A 12586-nucleotide genomic window follows, 5' to 3' on the forward strand; every position below is an offset into this window, starting at 1 on the left:
AGTGAAGGAGATCCAACTGAGGCAGCACAAGGGAACTCTCAAAAGAAGAACAAGAAGATCTGAGACAAATAAATCTGACTTTTACCAGAGCTGACCAGAGGAAAGCACAAACACAGTCCCCCACTACCACAAATAATGCAGTCAAGTTTCCCACATTTGGGGAAATCACAGGGGTCAGCATACCCAGAATGCAATGAATGAACCTCACCCTGGGATAACAGTCTTCATTACCATGATATCTCCTATGCAAAATAAGTATGATTTGGGATAGGGCTGGGGAGGGCCGCTGCTCAGGCACATCTCTGTCAAGTAAAGGAGATTCAACTGAGGCAGCACAAGGGAACTCTCATCTGGGGACAACAACTGCAGGGAGAACACATATTTTCAGATGAACATGGGAGGGCAGAAGGCTGCCTAATACTGAAGCACCCCCAAACAACAAACCAAATGCAACAACTAGTACAAGCATTCCTGGGGGAAGGTCTGCAGAAGACGGATTTGCATACAGTGATGTCATCCAAGCAGTGGGCCAAAGTTGGCTGGAACCCTCATCTGCATATGAAAAGAGAAAAGGGGTATGCAGGGAATGGCGGCCTTTTGCGGCGCTTGGATGACCCTTAGTTCGCATTAAACACCCCCACCCTCCTTCGGTGTGGGGCTCATGTTGGCAATGCCCCAGCCCCTGAAGCATTCAAGCTGATTTCTTGCAGCAGCTTGGCACTGTAACAGCTCCAGAGCTGCTCTGTAATGCAAGTAAAAGTTTGTGGGCCCTGCAGCACTACCTGTAGTTTGCATTGTGCATTGGAAGGCACAAAGTAAGCAGACAGGAGGAGAAGTCAGGATAGTGCACAAGGGTATAGAAGGGAGGGGCTCAAAAAAAAAGAAGTGGAAACAGACTGCAAACTAGGCTGGAGAGAGACCTGAGACAAAGAGATCTGAATTATATGAAAGCCGACCAGTGGAAACACAAATTATGCAGTCAAGTTTCCCACATTTGGGGAAATCACAGGGGCAGCACACCCAGAGTGCAATGGGTGAGCCTTGCCCTGGGAGAAGCACCTTCATGATCATAGTATCTCACCTGGCAGGTAAGTAGGAGTTGGGCTAGAGCTGGGGAGGGTCGCTGCTTGGGCACCCCCCTGTCAAGTAAAGGAGATCCAACTGAGGCAGCACAAGGGAACTCTCGAAAGAAGAACAAGGCTAGAGGAAGATCTGAGACAAAGAAATCTGACTTTTACCAGAGCTGACCAGAGGAAAGCACAAACACAGTCCCCCACTACCACAAATAATGCAGTCAAGTTTCCCACATTTGGGGAAATCACAGGGGTCAGCATACCCAGAATGCAATGAATGAACCTCACCCTGGGAGAACAATCTTCATGACCATGGTATCTCCTATGCAAAATAAGTATGATTTGGGATAGGGCTGGGGAGGGCCGCTGCTCAGGCACATCTCTGTCAAGTAAAGAAGATTCAACTGAGGCAGCACAAGGGAACTCTCATCTGGGGACAACAACTGCAGGGAGAACACATATTTTCAGATGAACATGGGAGGGCAGAAGGCTGCCTAATACTGAAGCACCCCCAAACAACAAACCAAATGCAACAACTAGTGCAAGCATTCCTGGGGGAAGGCCTGCAGCAGATGGATTTGCATATGGTGATGTCATCCAAGCAGTGGGTCAAAGTTGGCTTCAACCCTCGTCTGCATATGTAAAGAGAAAAGGGGCGTGCAGGGCATGTCGGCCTTTTGCAGCGCTTGGAAGACCCCTAGTTCGCATTAAACACCTCCACGCTCCTTCGGTGTGGGGCTCATGTTGGCTATGCCCCAGCCCCTGAAGCATTCAAGCTGATTTCTTGCAGAAGCTGGGCACTGTAACAGCTCCAGAGCTGCTCTGTATGGCAAGTAAAAGGGTGTGGGCCCTGCAGCACTACCTGTAGTTCGCATTGTGCGCTGGAAGGCACAAAGTAAGCAGATGGGAGAAGTCAGGATAGTGCGCAAGGGCATAGAAGGGAGCGGCTCAAGAAAAGAGAAGTGGAAACAGACAGCAAACTAGGCTGGAGAGCTCTTCTGTCGATATTTTGCAAACCTGCTCTTGTCCTCTCCAGCTGCTCCATGTAGATTTGACGTCTGGCAAGGTGCATAACCCACTGACAAGCAGGCACACTCCTGCATGAGTTTTCTCTCTCACTAGCTGGATGATACACAATCATTTGCATGTGCTCCACCTCCGACACACCACCCACCCAACCACCCAGTGACCAGAGCCACCCACAAGCCAACTGGCTCCGTGATTTAATTTGCACAGTGTAGTCATCCAGGCAGCATGTCCTTCGCAATGGAAGGATCTCTGGTTCCATGGAATCTTCCACATTGGAATGCTGCGGAATAAAAAGGATTTAAATATTCAGCTTGCTAGCATTCAATGTACCTGCGGCTTGGCTTTAGCACATGGGTCTTCATCCTGTGGCCTTCCAGCTGCTGTGAAACTACACATCCCAGCATGCCCTGCCACAGTTTTGCTATTAAGGTATGCTAAAACTGAGGCAGGGTATGCTGGGATGTGTAGTTCCACAGCATCTGGAGGGTCGCAGGTTGAAGACCCATGTTCTAGCATGCCTGTTCTATGATGCATGTACCGTGATGTCACAATCAGCTTGGAATGGGGTGTCTAGCAGGCATTTGCTGACAGCCACTTGAGGGAGACACACATCAGGAGATGCAGCATATCGGAGGTCTTCGATGCCTTTCCAGCAAATGCACACCACCTGCTGCTGGTCTGGACACAAAACAATGCCCACAATCGAAGTCCCAAAATGCCCAACTACAGGATTCATGTAAGTAGTGAATTTAGGAATGAATTTAGAAGTAGGAAATTAAGTTAGTTCACAAGTACATTCAAATTCAGATCTAAAGTCTAGGTAGGCCTCACGTCCTGGCAGCCCCCAGCACTTAAAAATGCCTTGATTAGAGGTAGAGAATTAACTGTAGATAAAAAGTAGACACAAAATAAGACTCCACAGAGCAGTTATCAGGTGTCTTTATCAATTGTTGCATTTAAAAAATCAAGCAATTAGGGAACACAATGTTGCAACAATGTAACCCTATTTGCAAAATAGTACTAAATAAGTTTGTCGATGTAAGACATTTGCAAAGGCGCATCCAAAACACGCTGGAAAATGCAACTGAATCTGTTTTTGGAGGCTAGAATAGGAAATGTGCATCGGTCCTACCAGTACTGAAAGCTCTTCTACCATCTCCCTTTTCTGAAAAGCCATTTAATATATGGTTCCCAGATAGGGGACATATCAGATATTGCCTTTCAAAAGCAGCAAATATCATACCACTTCTATTGCCATCAAAGATAAACATTGATTGTTTTCAGATATTGGATTGAAAAAGCAGTCTTTATTGACATAAAGAAGCAAAAAAACATACATAAACATTACACACATAAGTACTGTGTTGCAGCACAGATAAAACACAATACAAATGCTGTCGGTATAGTACAGTTCAAGAACTACAGCACAGGCCAGCCTACACTATAAATCATGAACTGCACTATACATTTAAACAATACAATAATACAACAGTTAATAAGGCTATGGGTGTGGAGTGTAAGAGGGTGAGGGAATCACAAGCCCGAAGCTTTATTGAAAGACAGACACATATAAAGGGAGGATTAATAAATACAAAGATATCCTTTACTATAGAATGTAGTCCAATCCGGTCTTTCAACTCTTCCACAACTTAAAAACGGATAGTGTTCCCAAGCCTTCCATCCTGGAATATCTTCAGTCTCTCGCCAATGAAGAAAACAATCCCTCCAGCAGACTCTTTAACCACGATACAAGATCACAGCCAAAAGGGCGAGAAGCAACTACACTTGCGTTTAACCAAAATAGCTAAAACTTAGTGGAGGAAAGTGCAGTGCACCAAAACATAAGCTGACACAATCATGGAGAATGCGCCAGCATATATGCTCTTCTATCTATATTTTGCAAACCTGCTCTTGTCCCCTCCAGCTGCTCCATGTAGATTTAACGTCTGGCAAGGTGCATAACCCACTGACAAGCAGGCACACTCCTGCATGAGTTTTCACTCTCACTAGCTGGATGATACACATTCATTTGCATGTGCTCCACCTCCGACACACCGCCCACCCAACCACCCAGTCACCAGAGCCACCCACAAGCCAACTGGCTCCGTGACTTAATTTGCACAGTGCAGTCATCCAGGCAGCATGTCCTTCTCAATGGAATAATCTCTGGTTCCATGGAATCTTCCGCATTGGAATGCTGCGGAACAAAAAGGATTTAAACATTCAGCTTGCTAGCATTCAATGTACCTGCGGCTTGGCTCTAGCACATGGGTCTTCATCCTGTGGCCCTCCAGCTGCTGTGAAACTACACATCCCAGCATGCCCTGCCACAGTTTTGCTATTAAGGTATGCTAAAACTGAGGCAGGGCATGCTGGGATGTGTAGTTCCACAGCAGCTGGAGGGTCGCAGGTTGAAGACCCATGTTCTAGCATGCCTGTTCTATGATGCATGTTCCGTGATGTCACAATCAGCTTGGAATGGGGTATCTAGCAGGCATTTACTGACAGCCACTTGAGGTAGACACACATCAGGAGATGCAGCATATCGGAGGTCTTCGATGCCTTTCCAGCAAATGCACACCACCTGCTGCTAGTCTAGACACAAAACAATGCCCACAATCGAAGTCCCAAAATGCCCAACTACAGGATTCATGTAAGTAGTGAATTTAGGAATGAATTTAGAAGTAGGAAATTAAGTTAGTTCACAAGTACATTCAAATTCAGATCTAAAGTCTAGATAGGCCTCACGTCCTGGCAGCCCCCAGCATTTAAAAATGCCTTGATTAGAGGTAGGGAATTAAATGTAGATAAGAAGTAGACGCAAAATAAGACTCCACAGAGCAGTTATCAGGTGTCTTTATCAATTGTTGCATTTAAAAAATCAAGCAATTAGGGAACACAATGTTGCAACAATGTAACCCTATTTGCAAAATAGTACTAAATAAGTTTGTCGATGTAAGACATTTGCAAAGGCGCATTTAAAACACACTGGAAAATGCAACTGAATCTGTTTTTGGAGGCTAGAATAGGAAATGTGCATCGGTCCAACAAGCACTGAAAGCTCTTCTACCATCTTCCTTTTCTGAAAAGCCATTTAATATATGGTTCCCAGATAGGGGACATATCAGATATTGCCTTTCAAAAGCAGCAAATATCATACCACTTCTATTGCCATCAAAGATAAACATTGATTGTTTTCAGATATTGGATTGAAAAAGCAGTCTTTATTGACATAAAGAAGCAAAAAAACATACATAAACATTACACACATAAGTACTGTGTTGCAGCACAGCCAAAACACAATAAAAATGCTGTCGGTATAGTACAGTTCAAGAACTACAGCACAGGCCAGCCTACACTATAAATCATGAACTGCACTATACATTTAAACTATACAATAATACAACAGTTAATAAGGCTATGTGTGTGGAGTGTAAGAGGGTGAGGGAATCACAAGACCGAAGCTTTATTGTAACACAGACACATATAAGGGGAGGGGCAATAAATAGAAAGGTATCCTTTACTATAGAATGTAGTCCAATCCGACCTCTGTGCTCTTCCACAACTGAAAAACGGATAGTGTTCCCAAGCCTTCCATCCTGGAATATCTTTGGTCTTTCGCCAATGAAGAAATCAATCCCTCCCTCCAGCAGACCCTTCAACCACGATACAAGATCACAGCCAAAAGGCCGAGAAGCAACTACACTTGAACTTAACAAAAATGGCTAAAACTTAGTGGAGGAAAGTGCAGTGCACCAAAACATAAGCTGACACAATCATGGAGAATGTGCCAGCATATATGCTCTTCTATCTATATTTTGCAAACCTGCTCTTGTCCCCTCCAGCTGCTCTATGTAGATTTGACGTCTGGCAAGGTGCATAACCCACTGACAAGCAGGCACACTCCTGCATGAGTTTTCTCTCTCACTAGCTGGATGATACACAATCATTTGCATGTGCTCCACCTCCGACACACCACCCACCCAACCACCCAGTCACCAGAGCCACCCACAAACCAACTAGCTCCGTGATTTAATTTGCACAGTGTAGTCATCCAGGCAGCATGTCCTTCTCAATGGAAGGATCTCTGGTTCCATGGAATCTTCCACATTGGAATGCTGCGGAACAAAAAGGATTTGAATATTCAGCTTGCTAGCATTCAATGTACCTGCGGCTTGGCTCTAGCACATGGGTCTTCATACTGTGGCCCTCCAGCTGCTGTGAAACTACACATCCCAGCATGCCCTGCCACAGTTTTGCTATTAAGGTATGCTAAAACTGAGGCAGGGCATGCTGGGATGTGTAGTTCCACAGCAGCTGGAGGGTCGCAGGTTGAAGACCCATGTTCTAGCATGCCTGTTCTATGATGCATGTACCGTGATGTCACAATCAGCTTGGAATGGGGTGTCTAGCAGGCATTTGCTGACAGACACTTGAGGGAGACACACATCAGGAGATGCAGCATATCGGAGGTCTTCGATGCCTTTCCAGCAAATGCACACCACCTGCTGCTGGTCTGGACACAAAACAATGCCCACAATCGAAGTCCCAAAATGCCCAACTACAGGATTCATGTAAGTAGTGAATTTAGGAATGAATTTAGAAGTAGGAAATTAAGTTAGTTCACAAGTACATTCAAATTCAGATCTAAAGTCTAGGTAGGCCTCACGTCCTGGCAGCCCCCAGCATTTAAAAATGCCTTGATTAGAGGTAGAGAATTAAATGTAGATAAGAAGTAGACACAAAATAAGACTCCACAGAGCAGTTATCAGGTGTCTTTATCAATTGTTGCATTTAAAAAAGCAAGCAATTAGGGAACACAATGTTGCAACAATGTAACCCTATTTGCAAAATAGTACTAAATAAGTTTGTCGATGTAAGACATTTGCAAAGGCGCATCCAAAACACGCTGGAAAATGCAACTGAATCTGTTTTTGGAGGCTAGAATAGGAAATGAGCATCGGTCCTACAAGTACTGAAAGCTCTTCTCCCATCTCCCTTTTCTGAAAAGCCATTTAATATATGGTTCCCAGATAGGGGACATATCAGATATTGCCTTTCAAAAGCAGCAAATATCATACCACTTCTATTGCCATCAAAGATAAACATTGATTGTTTTCAGATATTGGATTGAAAAAGCAGTCTTTATTGACATAAAGAAGCAAAAAAACATACATAAACATTACACACATAAGTACCGTTTTGCAGCACAGCCAAAACACAATACAAATGCTGTCGGTATAGTACAGTTCAAGAACTACAGCACAGGCCAGCCTACACTATAAATCATGAACTGCACTATACATTTAAACAATACAATAATACAACAGTTAATAAGGCTATGTGTGTGGAGTGTAAGAGGGTGAGGGAATCACAAGCCCGAAGCTTTATTGAAAGACAGACACATATAAAGGGAGGATTAATAAATACAAAGATATCCTTTACTATAGAATGTAGTCCAATCCGGTCTTTCAACTCTTCCACAACTGAAAAACGGATAGTGTTCCCAAGCCTTCCATCCTGGAATATCTTCAGTCTCTCGCCAATGAAGAAAACAATCCCTCCAGCAGACTCTTCAACCACGATACAAGATCACAGCCAAAAGGGCGAGAAGCAACTACACTTGCATTTAACCAAAATGGCTAAAACTTAGTGAAGGAAAGTGCAGTGCACCAAAACATAAGCTGACACAATCATGGAGAATGCGCCAGCATATATGCTCTTCTATCTATATTTTGCAAACCTGCTCTTGTCCCCTCCAGCTGCTCCATGTAGATTTGACGCCTGGCAAGGTGCATAACCCACTGACAAGCAGGCACACTCCTGCATGAGTTTTCACTCTCACTAGCTGGATGATACACATTCATTTGCATGTGCTCCACCTCCGACACACCGCCCACCCAACCACCCAGTCACCAGAGCCACCCACAAGCCAACTGGCTCCGTGATTTAATTTGCACAGTGCAGTCATCCAGGCAGCATGTCCTTCTCAATGGAATAATCTCTGGTTCCATGGAATCTTCCGCATTGGAATGCTGCGGAACAAAAATGATTTAAACATTCAGCTTGCTAGCATTCAATGTACCTGCGGCTTGGCTCTAGCACATGGGTCTTCATCCTGTGGCCCTCCAGCTGCTGTGAAACTACACATCCCAGCATGCCCTGCCACAGTTTTGCTATTAAGGTATGCTAAAACTGAGGCAGGGCATGCTGGTATATGTAGTTCCACAGCAGCTGGAGGGTCGCAGGTTGAAGACCCATATTCTAGCATGCCTGTTCTATGATGCATGTTCCGTGATGTCACAATCAGCTTGGAATGGGGTGTCTAGCATGCATTTGCTGACAGCCACTTGAGGGAGACACACATCAGGAGATGCAGCATATCGGAGGTCTTCGATGCCTTTCCAGCAAATGCACACCACCAGCTGCTGATTTGGACACAAAACAATGCCCACAATTGAAGGCTCAAAATGCCCAACTACAGGATTAATGTAAGTAGTGAATTTAGGAATGAATTTAGAAGTAGGAAATTAAGTTAGTTCACAAGTACATTCAAATTCAGATCTAAAGTCTAGGTAGGCCTCACGTCCTGGCAGCCCCCAGCATTTAAAAATGCCTTGATTAGAGGTAGGGAATTAAATGTAGATAAGAAGTAGACACAAAATAAGACTCCACAGAGCAATTATCAGGTGTCTTTATCAATTGTTGCATTTAAAAAAATCAAGCAATTAGGGAACACAATGTTGCGACAATGTAACCCTATTTGCAAAATAGTACTAAATAAGTTTGTCGATGTAAGACATTTGCAAAGGCGCAAACAAAACACGCTGGAAAATGCAACTGAATCTGTTTTTGGAGGTTAGAATAGATGCAGGATCAAGTAGCTCAATGGGTAGGGTATTTGATTAGAATTCAACAGGTTATAGGTTTGAATCCTGGGTATGATAGTTTGAGGTGTTATTTAATAAAGTATGTTTATATACTAGTCACACATGGCTTACTTGTACAAATGGCATGTCACCAGTTAGTGCTGACTGCTGATATGCCATTTGCACAAACACGCCATGTGTGACTGTATATGCATTTAAGGAGGGCACCCCGGCAATACCACAAACCATTGAGTGTCAAGTATACTAGATATATCTTCATATCTCATGTGCTTTCTCTGAGACCAATCTTGTTATGCCCCTTCCCCACAAGGCATGCGCCTTTTGTCCATATTGCAAAAATGGGGAGGGGGGGGGGCATATAATTATCTGTCACAGGGCACCAAAAAGTCTAGTTATGGCTCTGGTATGCATTATGTAATCTGGCAGACCATATCTCCAACACTGGCTGGTTGGAATAGAAATCCGGTTATCTATGTGAGCAAATGACCATCAACGATTTACTCTCAAACACTAGAAAATGGACAAAAATGGTCCCCTAAACAAATTGGTTAAATTTTGGGTTTAACCAATTTGTGTAATGACCATTTTTGACCACTTTTCTAGTGTTTGGGAGCAAATGGTTAATTGACATTTGCTCCTATACATTACCAGATTTTCATTCCATCCATCCAGACTGGATAGATAGCCTGACAGATAATTGTGTAGTGTACGCCCAGGATAACTGTCAGTTGTGCTTTCTTTTATGACGGCACATAAATGGGTGGGCAGATCCAGAGCAAGCACTGCCCACTCATGCATAGTTGTCAACTGATGTGAAGTTCCAGGGGGCAATCTCAGTTATAAAGAAAAGTATCTGGAAATTGTCCCTAGTTTAAAAAAAAAAATTAAAAAAATTGATCAACTCCATTTATTTAGTATGATATCCCAGGTGATAGGATGCCGGCAGTCAGAACAACATACTTTATTAAATAACACATCTCAAACTACCATACCCAGGATTCAAACCTATAACCTGTTGAATTCTAATCAAACACCCTACCTATTGAGCTATTTGATCCTGCATAAAAATTGTGAACATTATATGAAGCTATTGGTACTTTGAAAAAAAAAGTATCAGCATTACAACGCAGCAGATCCATGCAGTTTGCAGCCACACACTACATGTATCTGCTCAGCCACAATGCTGATTATTTCTTCACAAAGTACAAGGTGAGCTCCAAACAGAATTCTCTAGCTTAGAATTATGCCAAACCTAGAAGTCGGGCCCCCCACCCTGGGATCCCCCAGAGGGAGGCCTGCACCGTCATGCGGCAGGCTTGTCCGTTTTGGAAGCAGGCTGATGGGCAGCCCAGGCTTGCTTCAGTCTGGGCTTGGCAGGTCTGGAAGCATGAGCTTGCTTTGGGTATGCCTGACCTTGGGTACGCTTTACCTTGAGGATGAAAGGGCCAAGGGAAAGTACTTTTAGCCTTCTGCGTGGTAGGAGTCATACTAGGTAGGCAAGCTGTTTTAGCAGTAGCCAGATCAGCTACAATCTTATTGAGGTCTTCTCCAAAGAGAGTGTCTCCCTTGAAAGGAAGCACCTCCAGGGTTTTCTTGGAATCCATATCCACCGACCAGGATCTCAACCAGCTGTATAAAGTATTACCTTGGAACTGGCTCTCCACTCCCCATTATCTGGTTATCATGGCTTCCTCCGCCAGTGTCCAGACTCGCTTGCTGAAGCTCGGCCACTTCTTCCTAGCAGCAGGCTCCTGGATCACTGGGCAGCAGAGGTGCTTGGGAGCCGGAAGGGGGCGGAGCAATCAGGCAGGCAGTTGCAGTGCTGCCCAGCTATCTGTGGTGTGAGAAGAAGCAGGGGCACCCCACCGCTGGCAGTGCTGCAGCTAGCGGTGGTGGCAGCGGCGAGGCTGCTGGGCTGGGTCTTTAAAAAGGTGGAAAGAAGGGTGTTACGGCATGGAATGTACAAACTGCGAGACCCTGCTGGTAGCGCCTTTGTCTATTTAGTAGGAAGGGCACGTAACAGCCGGAGGGCAATGGAGGAAGCCCCTTTAGGGCTGGAGCCCGGCGGCAACTGACTCCGTTGTCTCTGGCAGTTCCGCCCCTGGACTAGAGGAATGGTCAAGAACATGGCAACATTTAATGCCAAAAAATGCAAAATCATACACGTCTCAAAAATACAAAGGCTAACTATAATATTAAGGGCATTATAATGGCAAGAGGAAAGCTATCTAAGTATTACTATTTCAGGTGAGCAATGTAACAAAGCAATAGGAAAGGCAAGTCAGATGCTTGTTTGCATAGGTAAAGAACCAGTAGCAGAAAAAAGTAATACAGGTTGAGTATCCCATATCCAAATATTCCGAAATACGGAATATTCCGAAATACGGACTTTTTTGAGTGAGACTGAGATAGTGAAACCTTTGTTTTTTGATGGCTCAGTGTACACAAACTTTGTTTAATACTCAAAGTTATTAAAAATATTGTATTAAATGAACTTCAGACTGTGTGTATAAGGTGTATATGACACATAAATGAATTCTGTGAATGTACACACACTTTGTTTAATGCACAAAGTTATAAAAAATATTGGCTAAAATGACCTTCAGGCTGTGTGTATATGGTATATATGAAACATAAATGCATTCTGTGCTTAGATTTAGGTCCCATCACCATAATATCTCGTTATGGTATGCAATTATTCCAAAATACAGAAAAATCCGATATCCAAAATTCCTCTGGTCCCAAGCATTTTGGATAAGGGATACTCAACCTGTAATGCCACTGTATAGGTCCTTGGTACAGCCACATTTAGAATCCTGTGTTCAGTTCCAGAAGCCATATCTCAAGCGCCTTGAGTCCTGTTGGAGAAAGAGCACTATATAAATAAATAGTATCAAAATTTGTTTCACGGCACCCCTAGGCCAAAGTTTTTTTTATTGAGAAATTCAGAAAAAAATATAAAATTAAGTAAATTGTGTTTATAGCATGTCATCCTCAGGTTCAGTTATGTTGTGAGGGAATGGTTTTGCCAATTTAATAAAGTATAAATAATTTTAATTGGTCCTGGACCACCAAACTATGCTACCAGTGCAAGAACCCCAGTTTGGAAACTACTGCCATAAAATAAACCTTTTTTGTTTTTTTTAAACTACATGTAATACACCTTAGATATCAGTTCCTAAAAGGTTTTAAACCCTTGCATACAGTAAACTACACATATTTAAAAATCCTACACCGGGCACAAGTGCTCACGGGCCAATTTCATGGCAGTCTCGGATAGGAGGGCATTGTGGATTCACCAAGGGAATGCTGATGCTGACTCCAAGAAGCCTCTTCAAGATCGCAGGAGCAGAGTCCTCTGCTTCTGACAAATCCACTGCATGACGCTGGGGCTCTCTTGCAGGAGCCCACACCAGTGGGGGGCACCAGGGGCGGAACTACTGGCAGGGCAGGCAGTGCATTGCACTGGGGCCCCGCCGCACTCAAGGGCCCACAGCCGCCGGCATTACAATGAGTCACAATGACTCATTGTATCATGCCGCAGCCGCACACCAGCGCTCCCGTCGGGTCTGCGTCCTGCGACTCCCGCCGCCC

General features: G+C 44.1%; 3 non-coding genes across 3 annotated transcripts; all 3 read right to left on the reverse strand.

Annotated features, from left to right (window-relative positions):
* Positions 1-95: 95 nt before the first annotated feature.
* On the reverse strand, positions 96-259 carry LOC134951799 (U1 spliceosomal RNA). The gene has a single exon (XR_010184472.1). It is a non-coding gene; the product is annotated as a U1 spliceosomal RNA (small nuclear RNA).
* Positions 260-933: 674 nt separating this feature from the next.
* LOC134952190 (U1 spliceosomal RNA) lies at positions 934-1096 on the reverse strand. The gene has a single exon (XR_010184767.1). It is a non-coding gene; the product is annotated as a U1 spliceosomal RNA (small nuclear RNA).
* Positions 1097-1248: 152 nt separating this feature from the next.
* Positions 1249-1412, reverse strand: LOC134950478 (U1 spliceosomal RNA). The gene has a single exon (XR_010183390.1). It is a non-coding gene; the product is annotated as a U1 spliceosomal RNA (small nuclear RNA).
* Between the last annotated feature and the right edge of the window lie 11174 nt (positions 1413-12586).

The sequence above is a fragment of the Pseudophryne corroboree genome, chromosome 8 (assembly GCF_028390025.1).
Source record: "Pseudophryne corroboree isolate aPseCor3 chromosome 8, aPseCor3.hap2, whole genome shotgun sequence".
Classification (NCBI taxonomy): domain Eukaryota; kingdom Metazoa; phylum Chordata; class Amphibia; order Anura; family Myobatrachidae; genus Pseudophryne; species Pseudophryne corroboree.